Genomic DNA, 11,902 nt, shown 5'->3' on the forward strand with positions numbered 1-11,902 from the left:
GGAATCAAGATTGCTGGGAGAAACATCCATAACCTCAGATATGCAGATGACACCACCCTTATGGCAGAAAGTGAAGAAAAACTAAAGAGTCTCTTGATGAAAGTCAAAGAGGAGAATGAAAAAAGTGGCTTAAAACAACATTCAGAAAATGAAGATCATGACATCCTGTCCCATCACTTCATGGCAAATAGATGGGGAAACAATGGAAACAGCGAAAGACTTTATTTTGAGGGGCTCCCAAATCACTGCAGATGGTGACTGCAGCCATGAAATTAAAAGATGCTTGCTCCTTGGAAGAAAAGCTATGACCAACCTTGACATCATATTAAAAAGCAGAGACATTACTTTGCCAACAAAGGCCTGTCTAGCCAAAGCTGTGGTTTTTCTAGTAGTCATGTATGGATGTGAGAGTTGGACTATAATGAAAGTTGAGTGTCAAAGAATTGATGCTTTTGAACTGTGGTGTTGGAGAAGCCTCTTGAGAGTCCCTTGGACTGCAAGGAGATCCAACCAGTCCATCCTAAAGGAAATCAGTCCTGAATATTCACTGGAAGGACTGATGGCTGAAGCTGAAACTCCAATCCTTTGGCCACCTGATGTGAAGAACTGACTCACTGGAAAAGACCCTGATGCTAGGAAAGAATGAAGGCGTGAGGAGAAGGGGATGACAGAAGATGAGATGATTGTATGTCATCACCGACCTGATGGACATGAGTTTGAGCAAGCTCTGGGAGTTGGTGATGGACAGGGAAGCCTGGTCTGCTGCAGTCTATGGGGTCAGAAAGAGTCGGACACGACCGAGTGACTGAACTGAACTGAACTGAAGCAACTTAGCACACACACAATGAATTAAGGCACGTTAGAACTCCAAACTGATATTTCTAAAAAATGATGCAACAACTTAAGATAGAAAATGCTCTGGTTTTATAACTGAACACAACTTTGAATCCTAGCTCTCCCGTCAACTGTCTGGTAATGTTGATGTTATTGTTTAGTCACTAAGTCATGTCTGACTCTGCGACCTCATAGACTGTAGCCCACCATGCTCCTCTGTCCATGGAGTTTCCCAGGCAAGAATACTGGAGTAGGTTGCCATTTCCCTTTCCAGGGGATCTTCCTGACCCAGGGATCGAACCCTTGTCTCCTGCATTGACAGGCAAATTCTTTACCATTGAGCCACCTGGAAATCCCCTGGTAACACTGACCAAGTGTTTTATCCTCTTGACTTTAGTTTCCCTACCTGGAAATAGAGCAGTATAATATCTACTTGACTTAGTTGTCAACCTTTAAGGAAATAATGTCTATAAACCCCATATTTCTTCAAGTGGGAAAGGGGCTCCAAATGCCAGGCTCATGGGCATGTTAATCGGCTGCCTCTGTACTCCCATCCCCTTTGTTCCAGAACACCATGACTTTGTGCACTCATCCTAAGTCAACCTGCACCATCGATACAGAAAGTGATGCCTCTAAGCCTTGACCCCAGGCCATCACTGTTTAATCCTGTCTTGACAACCTTATTGTCCGAGTCTTGTCTGTTCCCTTGATTTGAATTTTAATGGGGCAACGATTTGATGAGTTGAAAATGTTTATAAATCCACTACTTTACTGATAAAACAAGACTCACATGGTAGCTAAGATACTGTTTCTTCAGTGAGCTCAGTTGATTCAAGAATGGTAATACTTGGTAGGCTAGTCCTGCACCCAGAAAGATTTCTTCAAATTGCCCCCAGACTCTGCTTTGAAGACACTCAGGGAGGCACCAAGAGGGCCAGTGAGAGGCACACATAGCCAGGCCTGCCAGCCTCAAGAGAAGACTCCAGACAGCAGAGAAGGAGCTTCTTCATAGAGATGGAAAGACAGGGTAGGTCTCCTTGTGGACATCATCGTTGCACACGTATATGAAACAAATAAATGCCTCACAGGGTTTCTCACTGTATTATTTTAGATGAGTTTAAGGTTCAGAACAAAACCGAGAGGAAGATACAGATGCATCTCATACAAGCTACACATGCACAGACTCGCCCAGTCAAACTCCTCACCTGAGTGCTACATCTGTTATGGTTGATGAACCTACATGGACTCATCATCATCACCCAATGGCCAAGGTTCGAGTTAGGGCTCACCTTTGCTGTTGTACATTCTATGGGTTTGAGCAACTGTAAAATGGCTCTGTTGGTAAAGAATCCGTCTGCCAATGCAGGAGTAGCTGGTTCGATCCCTGGATAGGGAGGATCCCCTGGAGAAGGAAATGGCAACACACTCCAGTACTCTTGCCTGAAAATCTCATGGACAGAGGAGGCTGGTGGGCCACAGTCATAGGGTCGCAAGGAGCAGGACACAACTGAGCAACTGAAGCACCGCCACCATAGTGACATAAGCCTGCGATGTCTAAGGACAGTGGACGCACAGGTTGCTTTTCCTCGTGGTTCTCTTGTTTATTGCCCGTGACGGGAAGTCAAAGGCCAGTATCCAGATCAGCAGTGTGGAGGCGCTGGTGCTTTCCCAAAGGGGAAAACTAACTCAGAAACTACCATTTTCCAGGGCTGGATCACCATCTCTGACTTGGAAGAAGTGGCCACCAGCTCCTGCTTTCATGTGGTAGCTCAGGATTTCTGACGTCTTTTCTCGAATAAGTAGGTCCCTCCTTGGGAGTGGGTACAACGTCTCCTGCCAAGTCTTAAGTCAGATTATGTTTTCCCCTGAGGCCAACTCTGCTTATGACTGAACTATTCAGTTACTGCTCTAAAGCACTGTTCTCACATTTTAAAGGGTAATTACTGAACATTTGCATTTTTTTAAAGTTCTCAGAACTGCTTTTCTCAGTTATCTGCACTATCTGCTGTGAGGGCATATTCTCATTGTGGAGATGAAACCAAGTGTGAAATAGGGTAGCGATTGGTGAAGAGGTGAAGGTGAATTTTGGTTCAAGTTGAGAATTCACAGGCCTTGGTCCACTGAGCCATATTTCCCACACTTACTATCTGTGAAACAGCAGCTGTGAGGTGGAACTCTGAGAAATATGCTCAATACAGTTCAAGATTTTAAAAGAATCAACCTCTCCCTTCCCCTTCTTCTTCTTTAAAAAAAAAATTTTTTTTTTTCTTTTTTTTCCATTTGGCTGCACAGGGCCTGAGGTGCAGCACGTGGGATCTCCAGCCTTTGTCGTAGTCTGTGAAACTCTTAGTTGCGACATGTGGGATCTAGTTCCCTGATCAGGGATTGAACCTGGGCCCCCTGCATGGGGAACTCAGAGTCTTAGCTACTGGACCACCAGGGAAGTCCCCCCTTCTTCTGATATAGCATCTGTCATACTCCTTGCAGCTACCTGGACTCCTTGGCTTGAATACCTTGTGACGGGGAGATCACTACCTCATAAGCCACTCATCTCAGATCCAAGTATCTCTTCTTGACGGAAGGTGTTCCTTTTTTAGGTAAAAATCCCAGGTGGTGCTGGATTCTACCTAAAGAACCCGCCTGCCAATGCACAAGCCTCAGGAGTTGCATTTTTGATCCCTGGGTCGGAGGGTTCTGGAGGAGGGCATGGCAACCTCACTCCAGTATTCTTGCCTGGAGAATCCCATGGATAGAGGAGCCTAGCGGGCTACGGTCCATGGGGTCGCACAGAGTCAGACACGACTGAAGTGACTCCACACACGCTGTGTTCCTAAGAGTCTGCTCCTTGGTCCTTGAAACTTGGCCAGCATCTTGGGACAAAGAGTTTTAGAAGGAGTTTTTAAAGGGGAAAATGTTGCATGCCTGAGCAGCCAGATCATTGCCTCTCAAGTTCATGAGCCTTATTCATATAACTGATAAGTCAGGTGAGTTCTCTCTTTCTCAGGGAACCGTCACTTCGCTTTTTACCTCTGTCACTTTCTTTGATTTCCCCCTGGCATCTTCCTTCTCTTGTAGATGTTTCTTTGTCTCTCAAGTTTATATTTCTACCTGTGATGCTTTTCTATTTTTCTATTTTTACTTCTTTTTCTTTTCTCCTATTTGCTTTTCCCCTCAATTTTAATGAATATTTATTAGACACCTATTTCAGATTAAGGAATGTGCTTTGTTCAGTCACTAAATCATGTCCAGCTCTTTGTGACCCCATGGACTACAGCACGCCAGGCTTCCCCGTCCTTCACTATCTCCTGGAGTTTGCTCAGACTCATGTCCATTGAGTCGGTGATGCCACCCAACTATCTTCTAGTGCACTAGGTACATAAAGAAGTATAGAGAAAGTCTCTGCCCTTCAAGAAAATGAGCTCTTCTGTAGAGTCTGCTATCTCTCCTTTAATTAACCACAACAGAAAACAGTTATTTTCCCTGGCTTTATCTTTTGTTCTTCATAGTTAGTTGAGAAAAAAAGCAAATTGAACATGTTATATCTCTTATTGGAAGGAACAAAAGGAAAATCTAGGTGGGTTTATTTTTTGTGCCTTTATGTGACATTCAACTTTTCACTTTTTACATCGATGGGACTTGGCTGAAAAACATGTTTTTCTCCATACCTGCATTACCTGCTTTTCTTTGACATGACAAAAATGTTAGGAAAAGGCTCAAATACTCTAGAGACCCTATTGGTTTTTCTATGTTATCAGTAAGCAATGCCAAATGGTTGGCTTATATTCAACCTTCTGGTTCTTCATAGAGTGAATTGTTTGAAGCCAGTGGTCCTCAACTTGAGCCTGCCTCAGCATCACCTAGAAACCCAGTCAAAGCACCCATTTCTGGGTCCTACTCCCAGAGTTTCTGATGGGGCAAATCTGGGGTGATAGTGAAAGAGTTACTCTCTCAGTCATGTCTGACTCTGCAACCCCATGCACTGTAGCCCCCAGGTTCCCCTGTCCATGGGATTCTCCAGGCAAGAATACTGGAGTGGGCTGCCATTCCCTGTCCAGGGGATCTTCCCGACCCAGGGATCAAACCCAGGTCTGCTGCATTGTAGGTGGATTCTTTACCATCTGAGCCACCAAGCCTGAGGAAGGGCTGGAGAATATGTTTTTCTAACAAGTTCTGGAGTGATGCTGCTGCTGGCCTGGGGACCACATCTGAGAACCACTGAATTCAACTGAACCTTGATAGTTAAGACACAGCTTTGCCAGTAGGGGACTGGCAGCAGGGGTAGTCACTTTTGCTCATTTTCAGAGTTCAGAACAGTGAACCTTAAAAAAGTTTTAAATAAAAATATTTTAGATACACTGTTCTTATGGACATGTTTTCTGTATGAGTGAGAAGGATCGTCCTCCAGAACCTCAGGACTTCAGCCTCCGCCTGGACCCCAAGGGCAGGAGGACCCTCCTTCATGCCCCTTGGTGTGCACAGCCCGTCTCCTACCGTGCCGTGCACCACTAGCCAGGTGTTAGGTCAGCTCTGAGATACTATTTTTTTTTTCTAAGCAAAGGAGCAAAAACATGAGCATGACTCAGGTTATAAAATGTTGGTTTTTAAGGACCCACTCTCACTGTTTTTTGTTTTCTTTAATTTAAAGATATCTAACCTCCACAAACGATCCTGCTGTGACTTCCGCTGACATCATGTTTGTCTGAGTTTTGGATTCCACAGTAAGATCATGATTTAAAAGCCAAAGAAAACAGCAACCTTAAAAGTCAGAGTTTCTTCTAGACCCAGGCTGTGGACAGACCAGCGGTGGCAGTGTGGGCATACGTATCTGTACACACGTGTGTGGTGTGTGCACATCCTTGCAAAGGGCAGGTGTGTGTGAGGAGGAGTGCAGAGCTCTGGTCTACCCAATCACGGAACATACAGATAGGTTAGCATTTCACATCTCCAGGATCAGAACGATAGCTGGGCTTGGTGACACAGGGAAGAGTTCTAGAATTTTAAACTCCTACAGATCATAGTTAAATGTTATTCAATGAATTTAAACCTCCAAGAAAACAATTCTATTACTTTGATGCTTTCCAGTCCAATCTGTAACAGCAAACTTATTGCTCTGGTTCTCAAATGAGAACTTTTTGGTGTTCTCAGACACGCTGTAAGTTGTTGCGATACTTCCTGTCTGAACTATAAAAAATTCACTGTGAGTATTGACAATATTTCACTTACAAACATTATACTACCTTTTACAATTTATACAGCAGACTTACCTTCAGACTCCAGTTTAGTGGTGCAAGGAACACTTCATATCAGTTTATTTAGTCTTGTCTATGGGCACGATGGCAGTTGGACTTGGCAGAACTGGAGAGATTCTGACACACACGTGTGCCTTGGAGAGAGGAGATTTAAAATGTTACAACCACAGAACAGAGAATGGGACATCCCAACTTTATTCTGAAGTACCTCTGTAATTTTCCCAAGATGAGAATATCACAGCAGGCCACTTCATCCATTGTCTTCTTTGGTCTTTCAAAGAACGTGTGTTTCGGAGATAAAGACAGAGACCCTGGAGACAATTTAACTGATGAAGAAAGTAATTCCTTGTCCGAGAATCAGGCTAACCCAGAATAAAGTGAATCTTGTTCTCCTTGATGACCATTAGTAACCTGTGCATTATTGAATCTTGAATAAATATCTGAACTTATCAAATTCTGAGCACCTGAGATCAGATTTCAAAAACTACAAATGCACAGAGCTTTCTCTCATATATTCTGGTGTAAGGTATGAGGTAAGGCTGAGGCTTCGGGATCTTTTTAAAGCTTCTCAATTGATTCTAGTGCTCAGCCAGGTCTGGGAACCACCCTGGTATGAGAGAGAGAAAGAGAGAGAGAGGCTTCCCCGGTGGCTCAGATGTAAAGCATCTGCCTGCAATGTGGGAGACCTGGGTTCGATCCCTGGGTTGGGAAGATTCCCCTGGAGAAGGAAATGGCAACCCACTCCAGTGCCCTTGCCTGGAAAATCCCATGGACAGAGGAGCCTGGTGGGCTGCAGTCCATGGTGTCGCAAGGAGTTGGACACGACTGAGTGACTTCACTTTCACTTTTCTGGTATGAAAACACAGAGGGGAGACCCACTGATCTTCCAGGAGAAAACGAGGTCTGGGAAGACTTCACAGAGAAGGTAACACTTGAGCTGGGCTCAGAAGCATGAATACGATTTCAACAAGTGCACAAGCCATTTCTAGGTAGAGAAGAAACCACAGTAGGTCCTGGGAAGTGTAAGAATTCAAGGCAAGTTTGGGGAGGCAGGGCAGCACACTGTGATCACACGGGGCTACATCAGATGATGTATGGGGAATGAGAAAGAAAGAAGGGAGTTTCAAAAAGAAAACTGGCGGCCAAGGACACACTGTCCTGATGCTATGTCAGAAATTTGAATTTTAGTGCAGGCAGTGGAAAATCATCAACAATTTTTATTTTAAGGACTTATTTTTTTCCAAAAAAGAATCTATATTCTAGAAATGTAATTTGTGAAATGTCATGAAAGATAAAGTGAAATAAAAAGAGACGGAAAGCAGAGTCTTCATTATTGGGGCTATCCAACAGACCAGAAAAGAAATAGTCAGGGTATTTGACAGAATGTGGTCCACTGGAGAAGGGAATGGCAAACTACTTCAGTATTCTTGCCTTGAGAACCCCATGAACAGTATGAAAAGGCAAAATGATAGGATACTGAAAGAGAAACTCCCCAGGTCAGTAGGTGCCCAATATGCTACTGGAGATCAGTGGAGATATAACTCCAGATAGAATGAAGGGATGGAGCCAAAGCAAAAAGAATACCCAGCTGTGGATGTGACTGGTGATAGAAGCAAGGTCCGATGCTGTAAAGAGCAATATTGCACAGGAACCTGGAATGTCAGGTCCATGAATCAAGGCAAATTGGAAGTGGTCAAACAAGAGATGGCAAGAGTGAATGTCGACATTCTAGGAATCAGTGAACTGAAATGGACTGGAATGGGTGAATTTAACTCAGATGACCATTTTATCTACTACTGCGGGCAGGAATCCCTCAGAAGAAATGCAGTGGCCATCATGGTCAACAAAAGAGTCCGAAATGCAGTACTTGGATGCAATCTCAAAAATGACAGAATGATCTCTGTTTGTTTCCAAGGCAAACCATTCAATATCACAGTAATCCAAGTCTATGCCCCAACCAGTAACACTGAAGAAGCTGAAGTTGAATGGTTCTATGAAGACCTACAGGACCTTTTAGAACTAACACCCAAAAAAGATGTCCTTTTCATTATAGGGGACTGCAATGCAAAAGCAGGAAGTCAAGAAACACCTGGAGTAACAGGCAAATTTGGCCTTGGAATATGGAATGAAGCAGGGCAAAGACTAATAGAGTTTTGCCAAGAAAATGCACTGGTCATAACAAACCCCTCTTTCAACAACACAAGAGAAGACTCTATACATGGACATTACCAGATGGTCAACACTGAAATCAGATTGATTATATTCTTTGCAGCCAAAGATGGAGAAGTTCTATACAGTCAGCAAAAACAAGACCAGGAGCTGACTGTGGCTCAGACCATGAACTCCTTATTGCCAAATTCAGACTTAAATGGAAGAAAGTAGGGAAAACCACTAGACCATTCAGGTATGACCTAAATCAAATCCCTTATGATTATACAGTGGAAGTGAGAAATAGATTTAAGGGCCTAGATCTGATAGATAGAGTGCCTGATGAACTATGGAATGAGGTTCGTGACATTGTACAGGAGACAGGGATCAAGACCATCCCTGTGGAAAAGAAATGCAAAAAAGCAAAATGGCTGTCTGAGGAGGCCTTACAAATAGCTGTGAAAAGAAGAGAAGTGAAAAGCAAAGGAGAAAAGGAAAGATATAAATATCTGAATGCAGAGTTCCAAAGAATAGCAAGAAGGGATAAGAAAGCCTTCTTCAGTGATCAATGCAAAGAAATAGAGGAAAACAACAGAATGGGAAAGACTAGGGATCTCTTCAAGAAAATCAGAGATACCAAAGGAACATTTCATGCAAAGATGAGCTCGATAAAGGACAGAAATGGTATGGACCTAACAGAAGCAGAAGATATTAAGAAGAGATGGCAAGAATACACAGAAGAACTGTACAAAAAAGAGCTTCACAACCAAGATAATCACAATGGTGTGATCACTGACCTAGAGCCAGACATCCTGGAATGCGAAGTCAAGTGGGCCTTAGAAAGCATCACTACAAACAAAGCTAGTGGAGGTGATGGAATTCCAGTTGAACTATTCCAAATCCCTGAAAGATGATGCTGTGAAAGTGCTGCACTCAATATGACAGCAAATTTGGAAAACTCAGCAGTGGCCACAGGACTGGAAAAGGTCAGTTTTCATTCCAATCCCAAAGAAAGGCATTGCCAAAGAATGTTCAAACTACTGCACAATTTCACTCATCTCACATGCTAGTAAAGTAATGCTAAAAATTCTCCAAGCCAGGCTTCAGCAATATGTGAACCGTGAACTTCCTGATGTTCAAGCTGGTTTTAGAAAAGGCAGAGGAGCCAGAGATCAAATTGCCAACATCCGCTGGATCATAGAAAAAGCAAGAGAGCTCCAGAAAAACATCTATTTCTGCTTTATTGACTATGCCAAAGCCTTTGACTGTGTGGATCACAATAAACTGTGGGAAATTCTGAAAGAGATGGGAATACCAGACCACCTGATCTGCCTCTTGAGAAATTTGTATGCAGGTCAGGAAGCAACAGTGAGAACTGGACATGGAACAAAAGACTGGTTCCAAATAGGAAAAGGAGTTCGTCAAGGCTGTATATTGTCACCCTGTTTATTTAACTTATATGCAGAGTACATCATGAGAAACGCTGGACTGGAAGAAAGACAAGCTGGAATCAAGATTGCCGGGAGAAATATCAATAACCTTAGATATGCAGATGACACCACCCTTATGGCAGAAAGTGAAGAGGAACTAAAAAGCCTCTTGATGAAAGTGAAAGAGGAGAGTGAAAAAGTTGGCTTAAAGCTCAACATTCAGAAAAAGAAGATCATGGCATCTGGTCCCACCACTTCATGGGAAATAGATGGGGAAACAGTGGAAACAGTGTCAGACTTTATTTTTCTGGGCTCCAAAATCACTACAGATGGTGACCGCAGCCATGAAATTAAAAGACGCTTACTCCTTGGAAGGAAGGTTATGACCAACCTAGATAGCATATTCAAAAGCAGAGACATTACTTTGCCAACAAAGGACTGTCTAGTCAAGGCTATGGTTTTTCCTGTGGTCATGTATGGATGTGAGAGTTGGACTGTGAAGAAGGCTTAGCGCTGAAGAATTGATGCTTTTGAACTGTGGTGTTGGAGAAGACTCTTGAGAGTTCCTTGGACTGCAAGGAGATCCAACCAGTCCATTCTGAAGGAGATCAGCCCTGGGATTTCTTTGGAAGGAATGATGCTAAAGCTGAAACTCCAGTACTTTGTCCACCTCATGGGAAGAGTTGACTCATTGGAAAAGACTCTGATGCTGGGAGGGATTGGGGGCAGGAGGAGAAGGGGATGACAGAGGATGAGATGGCTGGATGGCATCACTGACTTGATGGACGTGAGTCTGAGTGAACTCCGGGAGTTGGTGATGGACAGGGAGGCCTGGCGTGCTGCGATTCATGGGGTCGCAAAGAGTCGGACACGACTGAGCGACTGAACTGATCCGATCTGATTTTAAAAAATGGCAGTGAGGCACTTCCCTGGTGGTTCAGTGGCTAAGATTCCAAGCTTCCAATGCAAGAGGCTTGGGTTTGATCCCTGGTCAGGAAACTAAGATCCCACATGTCACATCAGTTCAGTTCAGTCGCTCAGTCAAGTGACTTGAGTGACTTGACTGAGTGACTTACCCTTATCCAGCTATAAGCCCCTCAAGGGTGGAGTTCATGACTTATTTGTCTTTATGTTCCCCAAACAGCATAATTCCTGCTTTATAGCAGGTGCCCAATGAATTCTTATTGAAAATACTCCCTTTTCTTAAGGAAAGAAGAATTTGGATCATCTTCTGAGAGTGAAGGAGTAAAGAACAGGGTGAGAGCTTGAGAAAAGAGGTTAAGTTCAGAAACCCCAGTGCTGGAGAACAGGAAACTGCCTGGCTAAGGATCTATATAAGGACTGTTGGGTAAAAGTCTGTACCAGCGGAGAAAGAGGAGGCTTATCCCATTTGTGTAAGAGCAGCGAGAAGCTAATAATGATGCAGGCACCGCCTTGTGTGTGCTTTGTGAGCTAAGTCGCTTCAGTCGTGTCTGACTCTGCAATTCCTGACTCTCTGGATGGTAGCCCACCAGGCTCCTCTGTCCGTGGGATTCTCCAGGCAGGAACACTGGAGTGGGTTGCCAATAATGCAGGCATAGCCTTATAAGAGCAAAAATCCAAGTTGAGGCTTTCAGAGAGATTTGCTCTGCGAATTCTCTGAAGATTGTGTCTCACATATTGGTGAGCTCGGAGCCCTGAAGTCAGGTCAGCCCCCCTCATCCTAAGAGACATCCTTCAGTGTGTCTGAGAAAGTGATGTATGTGCTGTGACTGCCTCCTCCCGGTCCCCTGGCACGGGAACAGTCAGAACCCCCCCCTCTGCTGGGAGAAGGTCACAGTCCAAGAAGACAGGTAAACCAGGGGTCGGAGCACACAGGGCTTCAAGGATGCCAACTGGCTTTGCCGCGTCGGGAGATTTCTCACACTCCCTGGGCCAAGTCTCCTGTTTTGTAACAATTCAGTCAAGGGTTTTTACTGAAGTAGACAAGCATGAAATGCATTTTCCAGAGAAGTTTCCGAAGTGGGGGAAAGTTCATGGCTCAGAAGCACCGGTGGGTAATGAAGGGAGACTGCGAACTTCTGTTTTTCTTTATAAAAAAGACAAATAAGAGTTTCCCAGGTTTTAAAACCTAAATCTAAAACTTGTGCTGTGTCCTTGACTCTTAGCCCACCTTCTTCTCTAACCCTGATGTTGCAAGCTTATTTGAGGCTGCTTCAAAATGCCTCAAGTGGGTGACCGCGGTGCCAGTCGGCACCAGCA

The 11,902-nt window shown here is 44.1% G+C and overlaps 1 long non-coding RNA gene across 2 annotated transcripts in view; it reads right to left on the bottom strand.

Moving 5' to 3' along the window:
• The window catches only part of LOC112579339, a 57,641-nt gene extending 50,873 nt beyond the window's left edge, over window positions 1-6,768 (bottom strand). For both annotated transcript variants that reach the window (XR_003103787.3, XR_006543945.2), the window contains exon 1: window positions 6,099-6,768. This is a non-coding gene — a long non-coding RNA (uncharacterized LOC112579339). The remainder of the gene's footprint in view (window positions 1-6,098) is intronic.
• Window positions 6,769-11,902: the final 5,134 nt, after the last annotated feature.

The sequence above is a fragment of the Bubalus bubalis genome, chromosome 2 (genome assembly GCF_019923935.1).
Source record: "Bubalus bubalis isolate 160015118507 breed Murrah chromosome 2, NDDB_SH_1, whole genome shotgun sequence".
NCBI classification, from domain to species: domain Eukaryota; kingdom Metazoa; phylum Chordata; class Mammalia; order Artiodactyla; family Bovidae; genus Bubalus; species Bubalus bubalis.